The sequence below is a fragment of the Ambystoma mexicanum genome, chromosome 6q (assembly GCF_040938575.1).
Source record: "Ambystoma mexicanum isolate Mex_15411 chromosome 6q, UKY_AmexF1_1, whole genome shotgun sequence".
Taxonomy (NCBI): Eukaryota; Metazoa; Chordata; class Amphibia; order Caudata; family Ambystomatidae; genus Ambystoma; species Ambystoma mexicanum.
Window position 1 is genome coordinate 1,629,553,538 of NC_090937.1, and position 24,216 is coordinate 1,629,577,753.

Below are 24,216 nucleotides of genomic sequence, written 5' to 3' on the forward strand. Positions count from 1 at the left end.
AGCGAGCAGGGCTCCTGGCCCCTCCCCGACAAAGCCCTGACGAAGGCCTGACAAAGGCCTATTCGCCTTGCCCTGACGGGCCTTGGTCCCAGCAGGCCACCGAGCACAGCACCTCAGCCTATTAGAGTGAGGTTTCAGGATCTCTCTCATCCTGTAAACCAACATACTGAAGAAGGTGAAACGTGTGGCTGCGCTCCTCACATGCTGAAGCAGCAGCAGCCCTTTCCCTGAAGCAAAGTTCCTTCATTCCTCCCTCCCATAACCCTTAGCAGGGGATTTATGGTAATTGAGTTGAGTTTCCAAACTGGCCCTTCCTTCCTTCCTTCCCATATCTGCCAGCTCGAGAAGGCTTGTTTTGTTGCACCTGGGAAGTAAAGTATCTATTTGCGAGAGAGAGAGAATGAGAGAGAGAGACAGAGAGAGAGAGACAGAGAGAGAAGGGGAAGGGGTGTTGGCAGTTAGGGTGTGAGCTAGAGAAATGAGGCCTGTCTGCAAAAGGCCATGGGATGGGAGTGCGTGGTTGCAGGTTGTTTGGCTTTGTAAGGCCTACTGCCCGCTTCACTCGAAACTGGGTCTAGGGTTGTCGGTTTGTAGGCTGTAAAAGCCCATAAAAGCTCTTGTTCTCCAACCAGCAGAGTGGCGCAGCGGAAGCGTGCTGGGCCCATAACCCAGAGGTCGATGGATCGAAACCATCCTCTGCTAACTTTTTTCAAATTATGTTTTTGTGTCATGGCATTAGGGCACAAAGAGCTGTAAGTGCCTGGATGCAATGTCATTCCTTGAACTTGCTGCCTCGTTCCACTCTTGCGCTAAATAGGAGAGGGTCCCAGCCCAGCCAACAAAATGTACTGTTCAATCAAACCAAACTTAAAACCAAGCTCCTTTTTTAAGGGGTCCCGGGGAAATGTTGGGCTGACCGGCAAGACCTCATGATGCGAACTGCTTCTGCGTCAAACGCAAGCTTTTTTCATTCCCAGCCAATGACTTATTCTTATTTCTAACGGCCGCTCCATCAGATAGCCCAGGCAGGCAGGCGTTGGTGGTATAGTGGTGAGCATAGCTGCCTTCCAAGCAGTTGACCCGTGTTCGATTCCCGGCCAACGCAGATCAAATCTTTAAATTGTTCAAAATGCATTTTTTGGAAATCAGACTCATGCTGAAAGCAAAGCTGACACACTTTTCGTGAAAATCAAAACCCCATCCAGGAAAGGTTCTTGCATCCTAGTTTCTGCAACTGTCTATCGGTGAGGGGATTGAAGCGAGCAGGGCTCCTGGCCCCTCCCCGACAAAGCCCTGACGAAGGCCTGACAAAGGCCTATTCGCCTTGCCCTGACGGGCCTTGGTCCCAGCAGGCCACCGAGCACAGCACCTCAGCCTATTAGAGTGAGGTTTCAGGATCTCTCTCATCCTGTAAACCAACATACTGAAGAAGGTGAAACGTGTGGCTGCGCTCCTCACATGCTGAAGCAGCAGCAGCCCTTTCCCTGAAGCAAAGTTCCTTCATTCCTCCCTCCCATAACCCTTAGCAGGGGATTTATGGTAATTGAGTTGAGTTTCCAAACTGGCCCTTCCTTCCTTCCTTCCCATATCTGCCAGCTCGAGAAGGCTTGTTTTGTTGCACCTGGGAAGTAAAGTATCTATTTGCGAGAGAGAGAGAATGAGAGAGAGAGACAGAGAGAGAGAGACAGAGAGAGAAGGGGAAGGGGTGTTGGCAGTTAGGGTGTGAGCTAGAGAAATGAGGCCTGTCTGCAAAAGGCCATGGGATGGGAGTGCGTGGTTGCAGGTTGTTTGGCTTTGTAAGGCCTACTGCCCGCTTCACTCGAAACTGGGTCTAGGGTTGTCGGTTTGTAGGCTGTAAAAGCCCAGAAAAGCTCTTGTTCTCCAACCAGCAGAGTGGCGCAGCGGAAGCGTGCTGGGCCCATAACCCAGAGGTCGATGGATCGAAACCATCCTCTGCTAACTTTTTTCAAATTATGTTTTTGTGTCATGGCATTAGGGCACAAAGAGCTGTAAGTGCCTGGATGCAATGTCATTCCTTGAACTTGCTGCCTCGTTCCACTCTTGCGCTAAATAGGAGAGGGTCCCAGCCCAGCCAACAAAATGTACTGTTCAATCAAACCAAACTTAAAACCAAGCTCCTTTTTTAAGGGGTCCCGGGGAAATGTTGGGCTGACCGGCAAGACCTCATGATGCGAACTGCTTCTGCGTCAAACGCAAGCTTTTTTCATTCCCAGCCAATGACTTATTCTTATTTCTGAGGGCCGCTCCATCAGATAGCCCAGACAGGCAGGCGTTGGTGGTATAGTGGTGAGCATAGCTGCCTTCCAAGCAGTTGACCCGGGTTCGATTCCTGGCCAACGCAGATCAAATCTTTAAATTGTTCAAAATGCATTTTTTGGAAATCAGACTCATGCTGAAAGCAAAGCTGACACACTTTTCGTGAAAATCAAAACCCCATCCAGGAAAGGTTCTTGCATCCTAGTTTCTGCAACTGTCTATCGGTGAGGGGATTGAAGCGAGCAGGGCTCCTGGCCCCTCCCCGACAAAGCCCTGACGAAGGCCTGACAAAGGCCTATTCGCCTTGCCCTGACGGGCCTTGGTCCCAGCAGGCCACCGAGCACAGCACCTCAGCCTATTAGAGTGAGGTTTCAGGATCTCTCTCATCCTGTAAACCAACATACTGAAGAAGGTGAAACGTGTGGCTGCGCTCCTCACATGCTGAAGCAGCAGCAGCCCTTTCCCTGAAGCAAAGTTCCTTCATTCCTCCCTCCCATAACCCTTAGCAGGGGATTTATGGTAATTGAGTTGAGTTTCCAAACTGGCCCTTCCTTCCTTCCTTCCCATATCTGCCAGCTCGAGAAGGCTTGTTTTGTTGCACCTGGGAAGTAAAGTATCTATTTGCGAGAGAGAGAGAATGAGAGAGAGAGACAGAGAGAGAGAGACAGAGAGAGAAGGGGAAGGGGTGTTGGCAGTTAGGGTGTGAGCTAGAGAAATGAGGCCTGTCTGCAAAAGGCCATGGGATGGGAGTGCGTGGTTGCAGGTTGTTTGGCTTTGTAAGGCCTACTGCCCGCTTCACTCGAAACTGGGTCTAGGGTTGTCGGTTTGTAGGCTGTAAAAGCCCAGAAAAGCTCTTGTTCTCCAACCAGCAGAGTGGCGCAGCGGAAGCGTGCTGGGCCCATAACCCAGAGGTCGATGGATCGAAACCATCCTCTGCTAACTTTTTTCAAATTATGTTTTTGTGTCATGGCATTAGGGCACAAAGAGCTGTAAGTGCCTGGATGCAATGTCATTCCTTGAACTTGCTGCCTCGTTCCACTCTTGCGCTAAATAGGAGAGGGTCCCAGCCCAGCCAACAAAATGTACTGTTCAATCAAACCAAACTTAAAACCAAGCTCCTTTTTTAAGGGGTCCCGGGGAAATGTTGGGCTGACCGGCAAGACCTCATGATGCGAACTGCTTCTGCGTCAAACGCAAGCTTTTTTCATTCCCAGCCAATGACTTATTCTTATTTCTAAGGGCCGCTCCATCAGATAGCCCAGACAGGCAGGCGTTGGTGGTATAGTGGTGAGCATAGCTGCCTTCCAAGCAGTTGACCCGGGTTCGATTCCCGGCCAACGCAGATCAAATCTTTAAATTGTTCAAAATGCATTTTTTGGAAATCAGACTCATGCTGAAAGCAAAGCTGACACACTTTTCGTGAAAATCAAAACCCCATCCAGGAAAGGTTCTTGCATCCTAGTTTCTGCAACTGTCTATCGGTGAGGGGATTGAAGCGAGCAGGGCTCCTGGCCCCTCCCCGACAAAGCCCTGACGAAGGCCTGACAAAGGCCTATTCGCCTTGCCCTGACGGGCCTTGGTCCCAGCAGGCCACCGAGCACAGCACCTCAGCCTATTAGAGTGAGGTTTCAGGATCTCTCTCATCCTGTAAACCAACATACTGAAGAAGGTGAAACGTGTGGCTGCGCTCCTCACATGCTGAAGCAGCAGCAGCCCTTTCCCTGAAGCAAAGTTCCTTCATTCCTCCCTCCCATAACCCTTAGCAGGGGATTTATGGTAATTGAGTTGAGTTTCCAAACTGGCCCTTCCTTCCTTCCTTCCCATATCTGCCAGCTCGAGAAGGCTTGTTTTGTTGCACCTGGGAAGTAAAGTATCTATTTGCGAGAGAGAGAGAATGAGAGAGAGAGACAGAGAGAGAGAGACAGAGAGAGAAGGGGAAGGGGTGTTGGCAGTTAGGGTGTGAGCTAGAGAAATGAGGCCTGTCTGCAAAAGGCCATGGGATGGGAGTGCGTGGTTGCAGGTTGTTTGGCTTTGTAAGGCCTACTGCCCGCTTCACTCGAAACTGGGTCTAGGGTTGTCGGTTTGTAGGCTGTAAAAGCCCATAAAAGCTCTTGTTCTCCAACCAGCAGAGTGGCGCAGCGGAAGCGTGCTGGGCCCATAACCCAGAGGTCGATGGATCGAAACCATCCTCTGCTAACTTTTTTAAAATTATGTTTTTGTGTCATGGCATTAGGGCACAAAGAGCTGTAAGTGCCTGGATGCAATGTCATTCCTTGAACTTGCTGCCTCGTTCCACTCTTGCGCTAAATAGGAGAGGGTCCCAGCCCAGCCAACAAAATGTACTGTTCAATCAAACCAAACTTAAAACCAAGCTCCTTTTTTAAGGGGTCCCGGGGAAATGTTGGGCTGACCGGCAAGACCTCATGATGCGAACTGCTTCTGCGTCAAACGCAAGCTTTTTTCATTCCCAGCCAATGACTTATTCTTATTTCTAAGGGCCGCTCCATCAGATAGCCCAGACAGGCAGGCGTTGGTGGTATAGTGGTGAGCATAGCTGCCTTCCAAGCAGTTGACCCGGGTTCGATTCCCGGCCAACGCAGATCAAATCTTTAAATTGTTCAAAATGCATTTTTTGGAAATCAGACTCATGCTGAAAGCAAAGCTGACACACTTTTCGTGAAAATCAAAACCCCATCCAGGAAAGGTTCTTGCATCCTAGTTTCTGCAACTGTCTATCGGTGAGGGGATTGGAGCGAGCAGGGCTCCTGGCCCCTCCCCGACAAAGCCCTGACGAAGGCCTGACAAAGGCCTATTCGCCTTGCCCTGACGGGCCTTGGTCCCAGCAGGCCACCGAGCACAGCACCTCAGCCTATTAGAGTGAGGTTTCAGGATCTCTCTCATCCTGTAAACCAACATACTGAAGAAGGTGAAACGTGTGGCTGCGCTCCTCACATGCTGAAGCAGCAGCAGCCCTTTCCCTGAAGCAAAGTTCCTTCATTCCTCCCTCCCATAACCCTTAGCAGGGGATTTATGGTAATTGAGTTGAGTTTCCAAACTGGCCCTTCCTTCCTTCCTTCCCATATCTGCCAGCTCGAGAAGGCTTGTTTTGTTGCACCTGGGAAGTAAAGTATCTATTTGCGAGAGAGAGAGAATGAGAGAGAGAGACAGAGAGAGAGTGACAGAGAGAGAAGGGGAAGGGGTGTTGGCAGTTAGGGTGTGAGCTAGAGAAATGAGGCCTGTCTGCAAAAGGCCATGGGATGGGAGTGCCTGGTTGCAGGTTGTTTGGCTTTGTAAGGCCTACTGCCCGCTTCACTCGAAACTGGGTCTAGGGTTGTCGGTTTGTAGGCTGTAAAAGCCCAGAAAAGCTCTTGTTCTCCAACCAGCAGAGTGGCGCAGCGGAAGCGTGCTGGGCCCATAACCCAGAGGTCGATGGATCGAAACCATCCTCTGCTAACTTTTTTCAAATTATGTTTTTGTGTCATGGCATTAGGGCACAAAGAGCTGTAAGTGCCTGGATGCAATGTCATTCCTTGAACTTGCTGCCTCGTTCCACTCTTGCGCTAAATAGGAGAGGGTCCCAGCCCAGCCAACAAAATGTACTGTTCAATCAAACCAAACTTAAAACCAAGCTCCTTTTTTAAGGGGTCCCGGGGAAATGTTGGGCTGACCGGCAAGACCTCATGATGCGAACTGCTTCTGCGTCAAACGCAAGCTTTTTTCATTCCCAGCCAATGACTTATTCTTATTTCTAAGGGCCGCTCCATCAAATAGCCCAGACAGGCAGGCGTTGGTGGTATAGTGGTGAGCATAGCTGCCTTCCAAGCAGTTGACCCGGGTTCGATTCCCGGCCAACGCAGATCAAATCTTTAAATTGTTCAAAATGCATTTTTTGGAAATCAGACTCATGCTGAAAGCAAAGCTGACACACTTTTCGTGAAAATCAAAACCCCATCCAGGAAAGGTTCTTGCATCCTAGTTTCTGCAACTGTCTATCGGTGAGGGGATTGAAGCGAGCAGGGCTCCTGGCCCCTCCCCGACAAAGCCCTGACGAAGGCCTGACAAAGGCCTATTCGCCTTGCCCTGACGGGCCTTGGTCCCAGCAGGCCACCGAGCACAGCACCTCAGCCTATTAGAGTGAGGTTTCAGGATCTCTCTCATCCTGTAAACCAACATACTGAAGAAGGTGAAACGTGTGGCTGCGCTCCTCACATGCTGAAGCAGCAGCAGCCCTTTCCCTGAAGCAAAGTTCCTTCATTCCTCCCTCCCATAACCCTTAGCAGGGGATTTATGGTAATTGAGTTGAGTTTCCAAACTGGCCCTTCCTTCCTTCCTTCCCATATCTGCCAGCTCGAGAAGGCTTGTTTTGTTGCACCTGGGAAGTAAAGTATCTATTTGCGAGAGAGAGAGAATGAGAGAGAGATACAGAGAGAGAGAGACAGAGAGAGAAGGGGAAGGGGTGTTGGCAGTTAGGGTGTGAGCTAGAGAAATGAGGCCTGTCTGCAAAAGGCCATGGGATGGGAGTGCGTGGTTGCAGGTTGTTTGGCTTTGTAAGGCCTACTGCCCGCTTCACTCGAAACTGGGTCTAGGGTTGTCGGTTTGTAGGCTGTAAAAGCCCATAAAAGCTCTTGTTCTCCAACCAGCAGAGTGGCGCAGCGGAAGCGTGCTGGGCCCATAACCCAGAGGTCGATGGATCGAAACCATCCTCTGCTAACTTTTTTCAAATTATGTTTTTGTGTCATGGCATTAGGGCACAAAGAGCTGTAAGTGCCTGGATGCAATGTCATTCCTTGAACTTGCTGCCTCGTTCCACTCTTGCGCTAAATAGGAGAGGGTCCCAGCCCAGCCAACAAAATGTGCTGTTCAATCAAACCAAACTTAAAACCAAGCTCCTTTTTTAAGGGGTCCCGGGGAAATGTTGGGCTGACCGGCAAGACCTCATGATGCGAACTGCTTCTGCGTCAAACGCAAGCTTTTTTCATTCCCAGCCAATGACTTATTCTTATTTCTAAGGGCCGCTCCATCAGATAGCCCAGACAGGCAGGCGTTGGTGGTATAGTGGTGAGCATAGCAGCCTTCCAAGCAGTTGACCCGGGTTCGATTCCCGGCCAACGCAGATCAAATCTTTAAATTGTTCAAAATGCATTTTTTGGAAATCAGACTCATGCTGAAAGCAAAGCTGACACACTTTTCGTGAAAATCAAAACCCCATCCAGGAAAGGTTCTTGCATCCTAGTTTCTGCAACTGTCTATCGGTGAGGGGATTGAAGCGAGCAGGGCTCCTGGCCCCTCCCCGACAAAGCCCTGACGAAGGCCTGACAAAGGCCTATTCGCCTTGCCCTGACGGGCCTTGGTCCCAGCAGGCCACCGAGCACAGCACCTCAGCCTATTAGAGTGAGGTTTCAGGATCTCTCTCATCCTGTAAACCAACATACTGAAGAAGGTGAAACGTGTGGCTGCGCTCCTCACATGCTGAAGCAGCAGCAGCCCTTTCCCTGAAGCAAAGTTCCTTCATTCCTCCCTCCCATAACCCTTAGCAGGGGATTTATGGTAATTGAGTTGAGTTTCCAAACTGGCCCTTCCTTCCTTCCTTCCCATATCTGCCAGCTCGAGAAGGCTTGTTTTGTTGCACCTGGGAAGTAAAGTATCTATTTGCGAGAGAGAGAGAATGAGAGAGAGAGACAGAGAGAGAGAGACAGAGAGAGAAGGGGAAGGGGTGTTGGCAGTTAGGGTGTGAGCTAGAGAAATGAGGCCTGTCTGCAAAAGGCCATGGGATGGGAGTGCGTGGTTGCAGGTTGTTTGGCTTTGTAAGGCCTACTGCCCGCTTCACTCGAAACTGGGTCTAGGGTTGTCGGTTTGTAGGCTGTAAAAGCCCAGAAAAGCTCTTGTTCTCCAACCAGCAGAGTGGCGCAGCGGAAGCGTGCTGGGCCCATAACCCAGAGGTCGATGGATCGAAACCATCCTCTGCTAACTTTTTTCAAATTATGTTTTTGTGTCATGGCATTAGGGCACAAAGAGCTGTAAGTGCCTGGATGCAATGTCATTCCTTGAACTTGCTGCCTCGTTCCACTCTTGCGCTAAATAGGAGAGGGTCCCAGCCCAGCCAACAAAATGTACTGTTCAATCAAACCAAACTTAAAACCAAGCTCCTTTTTTAAGGGGTCCCGGGGAAATGTTGGGCTGACCGGCAAGACCTCATGATGCGAACTGCTTCTGCGTCAAACGCAAGCTTTTTTCATTCCCAGCCAATGACTTATTCTTATTTCTAAGGGCCGCTCCATCAGATAGCCCAGACAGGCAGGCGTTGGTGGTATAGTGGTGAGCATAGCTGCCTTCCAAGCAGTTGACCCGGGTTCGATTCCCGGCCAACGCAGATCAAATCTTTAAATTGTTCAAAATGCATTTTTTGGAAATCAGATTCATGCTGAAAGCAAAGCTGACACACTTTTCGTGAAAATCAAAACCCCATCCAGGAAAGGTTCTTGCATCCTAGTTTCTGCAACTGTCTATCGGTGAGGGGATTGAAGCGAGCAGGGCTCCTGGCCCCTCCCCGACAAAGCCCTGACGAAGGCCTGACAAAGGCCTATTCGCCTTGCCCTGACGGGCCTTGGTCCCAGCAGGCCACCGAGCACAGCACCTCAGCCTATTAGAGTGAGGTTTCAGGATCTCTCTCATCCTGTAAACCAACATACTGAAGAAGGTGAAACGTGTGGCTGCGCTCCTCACATGCTGAAGCAGCAGCAGCCCTTTCCCTGAAGCAAAGTTCCTTCATTCCTCCCTCCCATAACCCTTAGCAGGGGATTTATGGTAATTGAGTTGAGTTTCCAAACTGGCCCTTCCTTCCTTCCTTCCCATATCTGCCAGCTCGAGAAGGCTTGTTTTGTTGCACCTGGGAAGTAAAGTATCTATTTGCGAGAGAGAGAGAATGAGAGAGAGAGACAGAGAGAGAGAGACAGAGAGAGAAGGGGAAGGGGTGTTGGCAGTTAGGGTGTGAGCTAGAGAAATGAGGCCTGTCTGCAAAAGGCCATGGGATGGGAGTGCGTGGTTGCAGGTTGTTTGGCTTTGTAAGGCCTACTGCCCGCTTCACTCGAAACTGGGTCTAGGGTTGTCGGTTTGTAGGCTGTAAAAGCCCATAAAAGCTCTTGTTCTCCAACCAGCAGAGTGGCGCAGCGGAAGCGTGCTGGGCCCATAACCCAGAGGTCGATGGATCGAAACCATCCTCTGCTAACTTTTTTCAAATTATGTTTTTGTGTCATGGCATTAGGGCACAAAGAGCTGTAAGTGCCTGGATGCAATGTCATTCCTTGAACTTGCTGCCTCGTTCCACTCTTGCGCTAAATAGGAGAGGGTCCCAGCCCAGCCAACAAAATGTACTGTTCAATCAAACCAAACTTAAAACCAAGCTCCTTTTTTAAGGGGTCCCGGGGAAATGTTGGGCTGACCGGCAAGACCTCATGATGCGAACTGCTTCTGCGTCAAACGCAAGCTTTTTTCATTCCCAGCCAATGACTTATTCTTATTTCTAAGGGCCGCTCCATCAGATAGCCCAGACAGGCAGGCGTTGGTGGTATAGTGGTGAGCATAGCTGCCTTCCAAGCAGTTGACCCGGGTTCGATTCCCGGCCAACGCAGATCAAATCTTTAAATTGTTCAAAATGCATTTTTTGGAAATCAGACTCATGCTGAAAGCAAAGCTGACACACTTTTCGTGAAAATCAAAACCCCATCCAGGAAAGGTTCTTGCATCCTAGTTTCTGCAACTGTCTATCGGTGAGGGGATTGAAGCGAGCAGGGCTCCTGGCCCCTCCCCGACAAAGCCCTGACGAAGGCCTGACAAAGGCCTATTCGCCTTGCCCTGACGGGCCTTGGTCCCAGCAGGCCACCGAGCACAGCACCTCAGCCTATTAGAGTGAGGTTTCAGGATCTCTCTCATCCTGTAAACCAACATACTGAAGAAGGTGAAACGTGTGGCTGCGCTCCTCACATGCTGAAGCAGCAGCAGCCCTTTCCCTGAAGCAAAGTTCCTTCATTCCTCCCTCCCATAACCCTTAGCAGCGGATTTATGGTAATTGAGTTGAGTTTCCAAACTGGCCCTTCCTTCCTTCCTTCCCATATCTGCCAGCTCGAGAAGGCTTGTTTTGTTGCACCTGGGAAGTAAAGTATCTATTTGCGAGAGAGAGAGAATGAGAGAGAGAGACAGAGAGAGAGAGACAGAGAGAGAAGGGGAAGGGGTGTTGGCAGTTAGGGTGTGAGCTAGAGAAATGAGGCCTGTCTGCAAAAGGCCATGGGATGGGAGTGCGTGGTTGCAGGTTGTTTGGCTTTGTAAGGCCTACTGCCCGCTTCACTCGAAACTGGGTCTAGGGTTGTCGGTTTGTAGGCTGTAAAAGCCCATAAAAGCTCTTGTTCTCCAACCAGCAGAGTGGCGCAGCGGAAGCGTGCTGGGCCCATAACCCAGGGGTCGATGGATCGAAACCATCCTCTGCTAACTTTTTTCAAATTATGTTTTTGTGTCATGGCATTAGGGCACAAAGAGCTGTAAGTGCCTGGATGCAATGTCATTCCTTGAACTTGCTGCCTCGTTCCACTCTTGCGCTAAATAGGAGAGGGTCCCAGCCCAGCCAACAAAATGTACTGTTCAATCAAACCAAACTTAAAACCAAGCTCCTTTTTTAAGGGGTCCCGGGGAAATGTTGGGCTGACCGGCAAGACCTCATGATGCGAACTGCTTCTGCGTCAAACGCAAGCTTTTTTCATTCCCAGCCAATGACTTATTCTTATTTCTAAGGGCCGCTCCATCAGATAGCCCAGACAGGCAGGCGTTGGTGGTATAGTGGTGAGCATAGCTGCCTTCCAAGCAGTTGACCCGGGTTCGATTCCCGGCCAACGCAGATCAAATCTTTAAATTGTTCAAAATGCATTTTTTGGAAATCAGACTCATGCTGAAAGCAAAGCTGACACACTTTTCGTGAAAATCAAAACCCCATCCAGGAAAGGTTCTTGCATCCTAGTTTCTGCAACTGTCTATCGGTGAGGGGATTGAAGCGAGCAGGGCTCCTGGCCCCTCCCCGACAAAGCCCTGACGAAGGCCTGACAAAGGCCTATTCGCCTTGCCCTGACGGGCCTTGGTCCCAGCAGGCCACCGAGCACAGCACCTCAGCCTATTAGAGTGAGGTTTCAGGATCTCTCTCATCCTGTAAACCAACATACTGAAGAAGGTGAAACGTGTGGCTGCGCTCCTCACATGCTGAAGCAGCAGCAGCCCTTTCCCTGAAGCAAAGTTCCTTCATTCCTCCCTCCCATAACCCTTAGCAGGGGATTTATGGTAATTGAGTTGAGTTTCCAAACTGGCCCTTCCTTCCTTCCTTCCCATATCTGCCAGCTCGAGAAGGCTTGTTTTGTTGCACCTGGGAAGTAAAGTATCTATTTGCGAGAGAGAGAGAATGAGAGAGAGAGACAGAGAGAGAGAGACAGAGAGAGAAGGGGAAGGGGTGTTGGCAGTTAGGGTGTGAGCTAGAGAAATGAGGCCTGTCTGCAAAAGGCCATGGGATGGGAGTGCGTGGTTGCAGGTTGTTTGGCTTTGTAAGGCCTACTGCCCGCTTCACTCGAAAATGGGTCTAGGGTTGTCGGTTTGTAGGCTGTAAAAGCCCAGAAAAGCTCTTGTTCTCCAACCAGCAGAGTGGCGCAGCGGAAGCGTGCTGGGCCCATAACCCAGAGGTCGATGGATTGAAACCATCCTCTGCTAACTTTTTTCAAATTATGTTTTTGTGTCATGGCATTAGGGCACAAAGAGCTGTAAGTGCCTGGATGCAATGTCATTCCTTGAACTTGCTGCCTCGTTCCACTCTTGCGCTAAATAGGAGAGGGTCCCAGCCCAGCCAACAAAATGCACTGTTCAATCAAACCAAACTTAAAACCAAGCTCCTTTTTTAAGGGGTCCCGGGGAAATGTTGGGCTGACCGGCAAGACCTCATGATGCGAACTGCTTCTGCGTCAAACGCAAGCTTTTTTCATTCCCAGCCAATGACTTATTCTTATTTCTAAGGGCCGCTCCATCAGATAGCCCAGACAGGCAGGCGTTGGTGGTATAGTGGTGAGCATAGCTGCCTTCCAAGCAGTTGACCCGGGTTCGATTCCCGGCCAACGCAGATCAAATCTTTAAATTGTTCAAAATGCATTTTTTGGAAATCAGACTCATGCTGAAAGCAAAGCTGACACACTTTTCGTGAAAATCAAAACCCCATCCAGGAAAGGTTCTTGCATCCTAGTTTCTGCAACTGTCTATCGGTGAGGGGATTGAAGCGAGCAGGGCTCCTGGCCCCTCCCCGACAAAGCCCTGACAAAGGCCTATTCGCCTTGCCCTGACGGGCCTTGGTCCCAGCAGGCCACCGAGCACAGCACCTCAGCCTATTAGAGTGAGGTTTCAGGATCTCTCTCATCCTGTAAACCAACATACTGAAGAAGGTGAAACGTGTGGCTGCGCTCCTCACATGCTGAAGCAGCAGCAGCCCTTTCCCTGAAGCAAAGTTCCTTCATTCCTCCCTCCCATAACCCTTAGCAGGGGATTTATGGTAATTGAGTTGAGTTTCCAAACTGGCCCTTCCTTCCTTCCTTCCCATATCTGCCAGCTCGAGAAGGCTTGTTTTGTTGCACCTGGGAAGTAAAGTATCTATTTGCGAGAGAGACAGAATGAGAGAGAGAGACAGAGAGAGAGAGACAGAGAGAGAAGGGGAAGGGGTGTTGGCAGTTAGGGTGTGAGCTAGAGAAATGAGGCCTGTCTGCAAAAGGCCATGGGATGGGAGTGCGTGGTTGCAGGTTGTTTGGCTTTGTAAGGCCTACTGCCCGCTTCACTCGAAACTGGGTCTAGGGTTGTCGGTTTGTAGGCTGTAAAAGCCCAGAAAAGCTCTTGTTCTCCAACCAGCAGAGTGGCGCAGCGGAAGCGTGCTGGGCCCATAACCCAGAGGTCAATGGATCGAAACCATCCTCTGCTAACTTTTTTCAAATTATGTTTTTGTGTCATGGCATTAGGGCACAAAGAGCTGTAAGTGCCTGGATGCAATGTCATTCCTTGAACTTGCTGCCTCGTTCCACTCTTGCGCTAAATAGGAGAGGGTCCCAGCCCAGCCAACAAAATGTACTGTTCAATCAAACCAAACTTAAAACCAAGCTCCTTTTTTAAGGGGTCCCGGGGAAATGTTGGGCTGACCGGCAAGACCTCATGATGCGAACTGCTTCTGCGTCAAACGCAAGCTTTTTTCATTCCCAGCCAATGACTTATTCTTATTTCTAAGGGCCGCTCCATCAGATAGCCCAGACAGGCAGGCGTTGGTGGTATAGTGGTGAGCATAGCTGCCTTCCAAGCAGTTGACCCGGGTTGTTCAAAATGCATTTTTTGGAAATCAGACTCATGCTGAAAGCAAAGCTGACACACTTTTCGTGAAAATCAAAACCCCATCCAGGAAAGGTTCTTGCATCCTAGTTTCTGCAACTGTCTATCGGTGAGGGGATTGAAGCGAGCAGGGCTCCTGGCCCCTCCCCGACAAAGCCCTGACGAAGGCCTGACAAAGGCCTATTCGCCTTGCCCTGACGGGCCTTGGTCCCAGCAGGCCACCGAGCACAGCACCTCAGCCTATTAGAGTGAGGTTTCAGGATCTCTCTCATCCTGTAAACCAACATACTGAAGAAGGTGAAACGTGTGGCTGCGCTCCTCACATGCTGAAGCAGCAGCAGCCCTTTCCCTGAAGCAAAGTTCCTTCATTCCTCCCTCCCATAACCCTTAGCAGGGGATTTATGGTAATTGAGTTGAGTTTCCAAACTGGCCCTTCCTTCCTTCCTTCCCATATCTGCCAGCTCGAGAAGGCTTGTTTTGTTGCACCTGGGAAGTAAAGTATCTATTTGCGAGAGAGAGAGAATGAGAGAGAGAGACAGAGAGAGAGAGACAGAGAGAGAAGGGGAAGGGGTGTTGGCAGTTAGGGTGTGAGCTAGAGAAATGAGGCCTGTCTGCAAAAGGCCATGGGATGGGAGTGCGTGGTTGCAGGTTGTTTGGCTTTGTAAGGCCTACTGCCCGCTTCACTCGAAACTGGGTCTAGGGTTGTCGGTTTGTAGGCTGTAAAAGCCCATAAAAGCTCTTGTTCTCCAACCAGCAGAGTGGCGCAGCGGAAGCGTGCTGGGCCCATAACCCAGAGGTCGATGGATCGAAACCATCCTCTGCTAACTTTTTTCAAATTATGTTTTTGTGTCATGGCATTAGGGCACAAAGAGCTGTAAGTGCCTGGATGCAATGTCATTCCTTGAACTTGCTGCCTCGTTCCACTCTTGCGCTAAATAGGAGAGGGTCCCAGCCCAGCCAACAAAATGTACTGTTCAATCAAACCAAACTTAAAACCAAGCTCCTTTTTTAAGGGGTCCCGGGGAAATGTTGGGCTGACCGGCAAGACCTCATGATGCGAACTGCTTCTGCGTCAAACGCAAGCTTTTTTCATTCCCAGCCAATGACTTATTCTTATTTCTAAGGGCCGCTCCATCAGATAGCCCAGACAGGCAGGCGTTGGTGGTATAGTGGTGAGCATAGCTGCCTTCCAAGCAGTTGACCCGGGTTCGATTCCCGGCCAACGCAGATCAAATCTTTAAATTGTTCAAAATGCATTTTTTGGAAATCAGACTCATGCTGAAAGCAAAGCTGACACACTTTTCGTGAAAATCAAAACCCCATCCAGGAAAGGTTCTTGCATCCTAGTTTCTGCAACTGTCTATCGGTGAGGGGATTGAAGCGAGCAGGGCTCCTGGCCCCTCCCCGACAAAGCCCTGACGAAGGCCTGACAAAGGCCTATTCGCCTTGCCCTGACGGGCCTTGGTCCCAGCAGGCCACCGAGCACAGCACCTCAGCCTATTAGAGTGAGGTTTCAGGATCTCTCTCATCCTGTAAACCAACATACTGAAGAAGGTGAAACGTGTGGCTGCGCTCCTCACATGCTGAAGCAGCAGCAGCCCTTTCCCTGAAGCAAAGTTCCTTCATTCCTCCCTCCCATAACCCTTAGCAGGGGATTTATGGTAATTGAGTTGAGTTTCCAAACTGGCCCTTCCTTCCTTCCTTCCCATATCTGCCAGCTCGAGAAGGCTTGTTTTGTTGCACCTGGGAAGTAAAGTATCTATTTGCGAGAGAGAGAGAATGAGAGAGAGAGACAGAGAGAGAGAGACAGAGAGAGAAGGGGAAGGGGTGTTGGCAGTTAGGGTGTGAGCTAGAGAAATGAGGCCTGTCTGCAAAAGGCCATGGGATGGGAGTGCGTGGTTGCAGGTTGTTTGGCTTTGTAAGGCCTACTGCCCGCTTCACTCGAAACTGGGTCTAGGGTTGTCGGTTTGTAGGCTGTAAAAGCCCATAAAAGCTCTTGTTCTCCAACCAGCAGAGTGGCGCAGCGGAAGCGTGCTGGGCCCATAACCCAGAGGTCGATGGATCGAAACCATCCTCTGCTAACTTTTTTCAAATTATGTTTTTGTGTCATGGCATTAGGGCACAAAGAGCTGTAAGTGCCTGGATGCAATGTCATTCCTTGAACTTGCTGCCTCGTTCCACTCTTGCGCTAAATAGGAGAGGGTCCCAGCCCAGCCAACAAAATGTACTGTTCAATCAAACCAAACTTAAAACCAAGCTCCTTTTTTAAGGGGTCCCGGGGAAATGTTGGGCTGACCGGCAAGACCTCATGATGCGAACTGCTTCTGCGTCAAACGCAAGCTTTTTTCATTCCCAGCCAATGACTTATTCTTATTTCTAAGGGCCGCTCCATCAGATAGCCCAGACAGGCAGGCGTTGGTGGTATAGTGGTGAGCATAGCTGCCTTCCAAGCAGTTGACCCGGGTTCGATTCCCGGCCAACGCAGATCAAATCTTTAAATTGTTCAAAATGCATTTTTTGGAAATCAGACTCATGCTGAAAGCAAAGCTGACACACTTTTCGTGAAAATCAAAACCCCATCCAGGAAAGGTTCTTGCATCCTAGTTTCTGCAACTGTCTATCGGTGAGGGGATTGAAGCGAGCAGGGCTCCTGGCCCCTCCCCGACAAAGCCCTGACGAAGGCCTGACAAAGGCCTATTCGCCTTGCCCTGACGGGCCTTGGTCCCAGCAGGCCACCGAGCACAGCACCTCAGCCTATTAGAGTGAGGTTTCAGGATCTCTCTCATCCTGTAAACCAACATACTGAAGAAGGTGAAACGTGTGGCTGCGCTCCTCACATGCTGAAGCAGCAGCAGCCCTTTCCCTGAAGCAAAGTTCCTTCATTCCTCCCTCCCATAACCCTTAGCAGGGGATTTATGGTAATTGAGTTGAGTTTCCAAACTGGCCCTTCCTTCCTTCCTTCCCATATCTGCCAGCTCGAGAAGGCTTGTTTTGTTGCACCTGGGAAGTAAAGTATCTATTTGCGAGAGAGAGAGAATGAGAGAGAGAGACAGAGAGAGAGAGACAGAGAGAGAAGGGGAAGGGGTGTTGGCAGTTAGGGTGTGAGCTAGAGAAATGAGGCCTGTCTGCAAAAGGCCATGGGATGGGAGTGCGTGGTTGCAGGTTGTTTGGCTTTGTAAGGCCTACTGCCCGCTTCACTCGAAACTGGGTCTAGGGTTGTCGGTTTGTAGGCTGTAAAAGCCCATAAAAGCTCTTGTTCTCCAACCAGCAGAGTGGCGCAGCGGAAGCGTGCTGGGCCCATAACCCAGAGGTCGATGGATCGAAACCATCCTCTGCTAACTTTTTTCAAATTATGTTTTTGTGTCATGGCATTAGGGCACAAAGAGCTGTAAGTGCCTGGATGCAATGTCATTCCTTGAACTTGCTGCCTCGTTCCACTCTTGCGCTAAATAGGAGAGGGTCCCAGCCCAGCCAACAAAATGTACTGTTCAATCAAACCAAACTTAAAACCAAGCTCCTTTTTTAAGGGGTCCCGGGGAAATGTTGGGCTGACCGGCAAGACCTCATGATGCGAACTGCTTCTGCGTCAAATGCAAGCTTTTTTCATTCCCAGCCAATGACTTATTCTTATTTCTAAGGGCCGCTCCATCAGATAGTCCAGACAGGCAGGCGTTGGTGGTATAGTGGTGAGCATAGCTGCCTTCCAAGCAGTTGACCCGGGTTCTATTCCCGGCCAACGCAGATCAAATCTTTAAATTGTTCAAAATGCATTTTTTGGAAATCAGACTCATGCTGAAAGCAAAGCTGACACACTTTTCGTGAAAATCAAAACCCCATCCAGGAAAGGTTCTTGCATCCTAGTTTCTGCAACTGTCTATCGGTGAGGGGATTGAAGCGAGCAGGGCTCCTGGCCCCTCCCCGACAAAGCCCTGACGAAGGCCTGACAAAGGCCTATTCGCCTTGCCCTGACGGGCCTTGGTCCCAGCAGGCCACCGAGCACAGCACCTCAGCCTATTAGAGTGAGGTTTCAGGATCTCTCTCATCCTGTAAACCAACATACTGAAGAAGGTGAAACGTGTGGCTGCGCTCCTCACATGCTGAAGCAGCAGCAGCCCTTTCCCTGAAGCAAAGTTCCTTCATTCCTCCCTCCCATAACCCTTAGCAGGGGATTTATGGTAATTGAGTTGAGTTTCCAAACTGGCCCTTCCTTCCTTCCTTCCCATATCTGCCAGCTCGAGAAGGCTTGTTTTGTTGCACCTGGGAAGTAAAGTATCTATTTGCGAGAGAGAGAGAATGAGAGAGAGAGACAGAGAGAGAGAGACAGAGAGAGAAGGGGAAGGGGTGTTGGCAGTTAGGGTGTGAGCTAGAGAAATGAGGCCTGTCTGCAAAAGGCCATGGGATGGGAGTGCGTGGTTGCAGGTTGTTTGGCTTTGTAAGGCCTACTGCCCGCTTCACTCGAAACTGGGTCTAGGGTTGTCGGTTTGTAGGCTGTAAAAGCCCATAAAAGCTCTTGTTCTCCAACCAGCAGAGTGGCGCAGCGGAAGCGTGCTGGGCCCATAACCCAGAGGTCGATGGATCGAAACCATCCTCTGCTAACTTTTTTCAAATTATGTTTTTGTGTCATGGCATTAGGGCACAAAGAGCTGTAAGTGCCTGGATGCAATGTCATTCCTTGAACTTGCTGCCTCGTTCCACTCTTGCGCTAAATAGGAGAGGGTCCCAGCCCAGCCAACAAAATGTACTGTTCAATCAAACCAAACTTAAAACCAAGCTCCTTTTTTAAGGGGTCCCGGGGAAATGTTGGGCTGACCGGCAAGACCTCATGATGCGAACTGCTTCTGCGTCAAACGCAAGCTTTTTTCATTCCCAGCCAATGACTTATTCTTATTTCTAAGGGCCGCTCCATCAGATAGCCCAGACAGGCAGGCGTTGGTGGTATAGTGGTGAGCATAGCTGCCTTCCAAGCAGTTGACCCGGGTTCGATTCCCGGCCAACGCAGATCAAATCTTTAAATTGTTCAAAATGCATTTTTTGGAAATCAGACTCATGCTGAAAGCAAAGCTGACACACTTTTCGTGAAAATCAAAACCCCATCCAGGAAAGGTTCTTGCATCCTAGTTTCTGCAACTGTCTATCGGTGAGGGGATTGAAGCGAGCAGGGCTCCTGGCCCCTCCCCGACAAAGCCCTGACGAAGGCCTGACAAAGGCCTATTCGCCTTGCCCTGACGGGCCTTGGTCCCAGCAGGCCACCGAGCACAGCACCTCAGCCTATTAGAGTGAGGTTTCAGGATCTCTCTCATCCTGTAAACCAACATACTGAAGAAGGTGAAACGTGTGGCTGCGCTCCTCACATGCTGAAGCAGCAGCAGCCCTTTCCCTGAAGCAAAGTTCCTTCATTCCTCCCTCCCATAACCCTTAGCAGGGGATTTATGGTAATTGAGTTGAGTTTCCAAACTGGCCCTTCCTTCCTTCCTTCCCATATCTGCCAGCTCGAGAAGGCTTGTTTTGTTGCACCTGGGAAGTAAAGTATCTATTTGCGAGAGAGAGAGAATGAGAGAGAGAGACAGAGAGAGAGAGACAGAGAGAGAAGGGGAAGGGGTGTTGGCAGTTAGGGTGTGAGCTAGAGAAATGAGGCCTGTCTGCAAAAGGCCATGGGATGGGAGTGCGTGGTTGCAGGTTGTTTGGCTTTGTAAGGCCTACTGCCCGCTTCACTCGAAACTGGGTCTAGGGTTGTCGGTTTGTAGGCTGTAAAAGCCCATAAAAGCTCTTGTTCTCCAACCAGCAGAGTGGCGCAGCGGAAGCGTGCTGGGCCCATAACCCAGAGGTCGATGGATCGAAACCATCCTCTGCTAACTTTTTTCAAATTATGTTTTTGTGTCATGGCATTAGGGCACAAAGAGCTGTAAGTGCCTGGATGCAATGTCATTCCTTGAACTTGCTGCCTCGTTCCACTCTTGCGCTAAATAGGAGAGGGTCCCAGCCCAGCCAACAAAATGTACTGTTCAATCAAACCAAACTTAAAACCAAGCTCCTTTTTTAAGGGGTCCCGGGGAAATGTTGGGCTGACCGGCAAGACCTCATGATGCGAACTGCTTCTGCGTCAAACGCAAGCTTTTTTCATTCCCAGCCAATGACTTATTCTTATTTCTAAGGGCCGCTCCATCAGATAGCCCAGACAGGCAGGCGTTGGTGGTATAGTGGTGAGCATAGCTGCCTTCCAAGCAGTTGACCCGGGTTCGATTCCCGGCCAACGCAGATCAAATCTTTAAATTGTTCAAAATGCATTTTTTGGAAATCAGACTCATGCTGAAAGCAAAGCTGACACACTTTTCGTGAAAATCAAAACCCCATCCAGGAAAGGTTCTTGCATCCTAGTTTCTGCAACTGTCTATCGGTGAGGGGATTGAAGCGAGCAGGGCTCCTGGCCCCTCCCCGACAAAGCCCTGACGAAGGCCTGACAAAGGCCTATTCGCCTTGCCCTGACGGGCCTTGGTCCCAGCAGGCCACCGAGCACAGCACCTCAGCCTATTAGAGTGAGGTTTCAGGATCTCTCTCATCCTGTAAACCAACATACTGAAGAAGGTGAAACGTGTGGCTGCGCTCCTCACATGCTGAAGCAGCAGCAGCCCTTTCCCTGAAGCAAAGTTCCTTCATTCCTCCCTCCCATAACCCTTAGCAGGGGATTTATGGTAATTGAGTTGAGTTTCCAAACTGGCCCTTCCTTCCTTCCTTCCCATATCTGCCAGCTCGAGAAGGCTTGTTTTGTTGCACCTGGGAAGTAAAGTATCTATTTGCGAGAGAGAGAGAATGAGAGAGAGAGACAGAGAGAGAGAGACAGAGAGAGAAGGGGAAGGGGTGTTGGCAGTTAGGGTGTGAGCTAGAGAAATGAGGCCTGTCTGCAAAAGGCCATGGGATGGGAGTGCGTGGTTGCAGGTTGTTTGGCTTTGTAAGGCCTACTGCCCGCTTCACTCGAAAATGGGTCTAGGGTTGTCGGTTTGTAGGCTGTAAAAGCCCAGAAAAGCTTTTGTTCTCCAACCAGCAGAGTGGCGCAGCGGAAGCGTGCTGGGCCCATAACCCAGAGGTCTATGGATCGAAACCATCCTCTGCTAACTTTTTTCAAATTATGTTTTTGTGTCATGGCATTAGGGCACAAAGAGCTGTAAGTGCCTGGATGCAATGTCATTCCTTGAACTTGCTGCCTCGTTCCACTCTTGCGCTAAATAGGAGAGGGTCCCAGCCCAGCCAACAAAATGCACTGTTCAATCAAACCAAACTTAAAACCAAGCTCCTTTTTTAAGGGGTCCCGGGGAAATGTTGGGCTGACCGGCAAGACCTCATGATGCGAACTGCTTCTGCGTCAAACGCAAGCTTTTTTCATTCCCAGCCAATGACTTATTCTTATTTCTAAGGGCCGCTCCATCAGATAGCCCAGACAGGCAGGCGTTGGTGGTATAGTGGTGAGCATAGCTGCCTTCCAAGCAGTTGACCCGGGTTCGATTCCTGGCCAACGCAGATCAAATCTTTAAATTGTTCAAAATGCATTTTTTGGAAATCAGACTCATGCTGAAAGCAAAGCTGACACACTTTTCGTGAAAATCAAAACCCCATCCAGGAAAGGTTCTTGCATCCTAGTTTCTGCAACTGTCTATCGGTGAGGGGATTGAAGCGAGCAGGGCTCCTGGCCCCTCCCCGACAAAGCCCTGACGAAGGCCTGACAAAGGCCTATTCGCCTTGCCCTGACGGGCCTTGGTCCCAGCAGGCCACCGAGCACAGCACCTCAGCCTATTAGAGTGAGGTTTCAGGATCTCTCTCATCCTGTAAACCAACATACTGAAGAAGGTGAAACGTGTGGCTGCGCTCCTCACATGCTGAAGCAGCAGCAGCCCTTTCCCTGAAGCAAAGTTCCTTCATTCCTCCCTCCCATAACCCTTAGCAGGGGATTTATGGTAATTGAGTTGAGTTTCCAAACTGGCCCTTCCTTCCTTCCTTCCCATATCTGCCAGCTCGAGAAGGCTTGTTTTGTTGCACCTGGGAAGTAAAGTATCTATTTGCGAGAGAGAGAGAATGAGAGAGAGAGACAGAGAGAGAGAGACAGAGAGAGAAGGGGAAGGGGTGTTGGCAGTTAGGGTGTGAGCTAGAGAAATGAGGCCTGTCTGCAAAAGGCCATGGGATGGGAGTGCGTGGTTGCAGGTTGTTTGGCTTTGTAAGGCCTACTGCCCGCTTCACTCGAAACTGGGTCTAGGGTTGTCGGTTTGTAGGCTGTAAAAGCCCATAAAAGCTCTTGTTCTCCAACCAGCAGAGTGGCGCAGCGGAAGCGTGCTGGGCCCATAACCCAGAGGTCGATGGATCGAAACCATCCTCTGCTAACTTTTTTCAAATTATGTTTTTGTGTCATGGCATTAGGGCACAAAGAGCTGTAAGTGCCTGGATGCAATGTCATTCCTTGAACTTGCTGCCTCGTTCCACTCTTGCGCTAAATAGGAGAGGGTCCCAGCCCAGCCAACAAAATGTACTGTTCAATCAAACCAAACTTAAAACCAAGCTCCTTTTTTAAGGGGTCCCGGGGAAATGTTGGGCTGACCGGCAAGACCTCATGATGCGAACTGCTTCTGCGTCAAACGCAAGCTTTTTTCATTCCCAGCCAATGACTTATTCTTATTTCTAAGGGCCGCTCCATCAGATAGCCCAGACAGGCAGGCGTTGGTGGTATAGTGGTGAGCATAGCTGCCTTCCAAGCAGTTGACCCGGGTTCGATTCCTGGCCAACGCAGATCAAATCTTTAAATTGTTCAAAATGCATTTTTTGGAAATCAGACTCATGCTGAAAGCAAAGCTGACACACTTTTCGTGAAAATCAAAACCCCATCCAGGAAAGGTTCTTGCATCCTAGTTTCTGCAACTGTCTATCGGTGAGGGGATTGAAGCGAGCAGGGCTCCTGGCCCCTCCCCGACAAAGCCCTGACGAAGGCCTGACAAAGGCCTATTCGCCTTGCCCTGACGGGCCTTGGTCCCAGCAGGCCACCGAGCACAGCACCTCAGCCTATTAGAGTGAGGTTTCAGGATCTCTCTCATCCTGTAAACCAACATACTGAAGAAGGTGAAACGTGTGGCTGCGCTCCTCACATGCTGAAGCAGCAGCAGCCCTTTCCCTGAAGCAAAGTTCCTTCATTCCTCCCTCCCATAACCCTTAGCAGGGGATTTATGGTAATTGAGTTGAGTTTCCAAACTGGCCCTTCCTTCCTTCCTTCCCATATCTGCCAGCTCGAGAAGGCTTGTTTTGTTGCACCTGGGAAGTAAAGTATCTATTTGCGAGAGAGAGAGAATGAGAGAGAGAGACAGAGAGATAGAGACAGAGAGAGAAGGGGAAGGGGTGTTGGCAGTTAGGGTGTGAGCTAGAGAAATGAGGCCTGTCTGCAAAAGGCCATGGGATGGGAGTGCGTGGTTTCAGGTTGTTTGGCTTTGTAAGGCCTACTGCCCGCTTCACTCGAAACTGGGTCTAGGGTTGTCGGTTTGTAGGCTGTAAAAGCCCAGAAAAGCTCTTGTTCTCCAACCAGCAGAGTGGCGCAGCGGAAGCGTGCTGGGCCCATAACCCAGAGGTCGATGGATCGAAACCATCCTCTGCTAACTTTTTTCAAATTATGTTTTTGTGTCATGGCATTAGGGCACAAAGAGCTGTAAGTGCCTGGATGCAATGTCATTCCTTGAACTTGCTGCCTCGTTCCACTCTTGCGCTAAATAGGAGAGGGTCCCAGCCCAGCCAACAAAATGTACTGTTCAATCAAACCAAACTTAAAACCAAGCTCCTTTTTTAAGGGGTCCCGGGGAAATGTTGGGCTGACCGGCAAGACCTCATGATGCGAACTGCTTCTGCGTCAAACGCAAGCTTTTTTCATTCCCAGCCAATGACTTATTCTTATTTCTAAGGGCCGCTCCATCAGATAGCCCAGACAGGCAGGCGTTGGTGGTATAGTGGTGAGCATAGCTGCCTTCCAAGCAGTTGACCCGGGTTCGATTCCCGGCCAACGCAGATCAAATCTTTAAATAGTTCAAAATGCATTTTTTGGAAATCAGACTCATGCTGAAAGCAAAGCTGACACACTTTTCGTGAAAATCAAAACCCCATCCAGGAAAGGTTCTTGCATCCTAGTTTCTGCAACTGTCTATCGGTGAGGGGATTGAAGCGAGCAGGGCTCCTGGCCCCTCCCCGACAAAGCCCTGACGAAGGCCTGACAAAGGCCTATTCGCCTTGCCCTGACGGGCCTTGGTCCCAGCAGGCCACCGAGCACAGCACCTCAGCCTATTAGAGTGAGGTTTCAGGATCTCTCTCATCCTGTAAACCAACATACTGAAGAAGGTGAAACGTGTGGCTGCGCTCCTCACATGCTGAAGCAGCAGCAGCCCTTTCCCTGAAGCAAAGTTCCTTCATTCCTCCCTCCCATAACCCTTAGCAGGGGATTTATGGTAATTGAGTTGAGTTTCCAAACTGGCCCTTCCTTCCTTCCTTCCCATATCTGCCAGCTCGAGAAGGCTTGTTTTGTTGCACCTGGGAAGTAAAGTA

General features: G+C 50.1%; 12 non-coding genes across 12 annotated transcripts; all 12 read left to right on the forward strand.

Moving 5' to 3' along the window:
• The first annotated feature begins 3,547 nt into the window (after positions 1 to 3,547).
• Positions 3,548 to 3,619, forward strand: TRNAG-UCC (transfer RNA glycine (anticodon UCC)). Its single transcript has one exon. It is a non-coding gene; the product is annotated as a tRNA-Gly (tRNA).
• Positions 3,620 to 4,804: 1,185 nt separating this feature from the next.
• Positions 4,805 to 4,876, forward strand: TRNAG-UCC (transfer RNA glycine (anticodon UCC)). Its single transcript has one exon. It is a non-coding gene; the product is annotated as a tRNA-Gly (tRNA).
• Positions 4,877 to 6,061: 1,185 nt separating this feature from the next.
• Positions 6,062 to 6,133, forward strand: TRNAG-UCC (transfer RNA glycine (anticodon UCC)). The gene has a single exon. It is a non-coding gene; the product is annotated as a tRNA-Gly (tRNA).
• A 2,442-nt stretch (positions 6,134 to 8,575) lies between these two features.
• On the forward strand, positions 8,576 to 8,647 carry TRNAG-UCC (transfer RNA glycine (anticodon UCC)). Its single transcript has one exon. It is a non-coding gene; the product is annotated as a tRNA-Gly (tRNA).
• A 1,185-nt stretch (positions 8,648 to 9,832) lies between these two features.
• Positions 9,833 to 9,904, forward strand: TRNAG-UCC (transfer RNA glycine (anticodon UCC)). Its single transcript has one exon. It is a non-coding gene; the product is annotated as a tRNA-Gly (tRNA).
• Positions 9,905 to 11,089: 1,185 nt separating this feature from the next.
• On the forward strand, positions 11,090 to 11,161 carry TRNAG-UCC (transfer RNA glycine (anticodon UCC)). Its single transcript has one exon. It is a non-coding gene; the product is annotated as a tRNA-Gly (tRNA).
• Positions 11,162 to 12,346: 1,185 nt separating this feature from the next.
• Positions 12,347 to 12,418, forward strand: TRNAG-UCC (transfer RNA glycine (anticodon UCC)). Its single transcript has one exon. It is a non-coding gene; the product is annotated as a tRNA-Gly (tRNA).
• Positions 12,419 to 14,814: 2,396 nt separating this feature from the next.
• TRNAG-UCC (transfer RNA glycine (anticodon UCC)) lies at positions 14,815 to 14,886 on the forward strand. The gene has a single exon. It is a non-coding gene; the product is annotated as a tRNA-Gly (tRNA).
• Positions 14,887 to 16,071: 1,185 nt separating this feature from the next.
• On the forward strand, positions 16,072 to 16,143 carry TRNAG-UCC (transfer RNA glycine (anticodon UCC)). Its single transcript has one exon. It is a non-coding gene; the product is annotated as a tRNA-Gly (tRNA).
• A 2,442-nt stretch (positions 16,144 to 18,585) lies between these two features.
• TRNAG-UCC (transfer RNA glycine (anticodon UCC)) lies at positions 18,586 to 18,657 on the forward strand. The gene has a single exon. It is a non-coding gene; the product is annotated as a tRNA-Gly (tRNA).
• Positions 18,658 to 19,842: 1,185 nt separating this feature from the next.
• TRNAG-UCC (transfer RNA glycine (anticodon UCC)) lies at positions 19,843 to 19,914 on the forward strand. Its single transcript has one exon. It is a non-coding gene; the product is annotated as a tRNA-Gly (tRNA).
• Positions 19,915 to 23,613: 3,699 nt separating this feature from the next.
• TRNAG-UCC (transfer RNA glycine (anticodon UCC)) lies at positions 23,614 to 23,685 on the forward strand. Its single transcript has one exon. It is a non-coding gene; the product is annotated as a tRNA-Gly (tRNA).
• Positions 23,686 to 24,216: the final 531 nt, after the last annotated feature.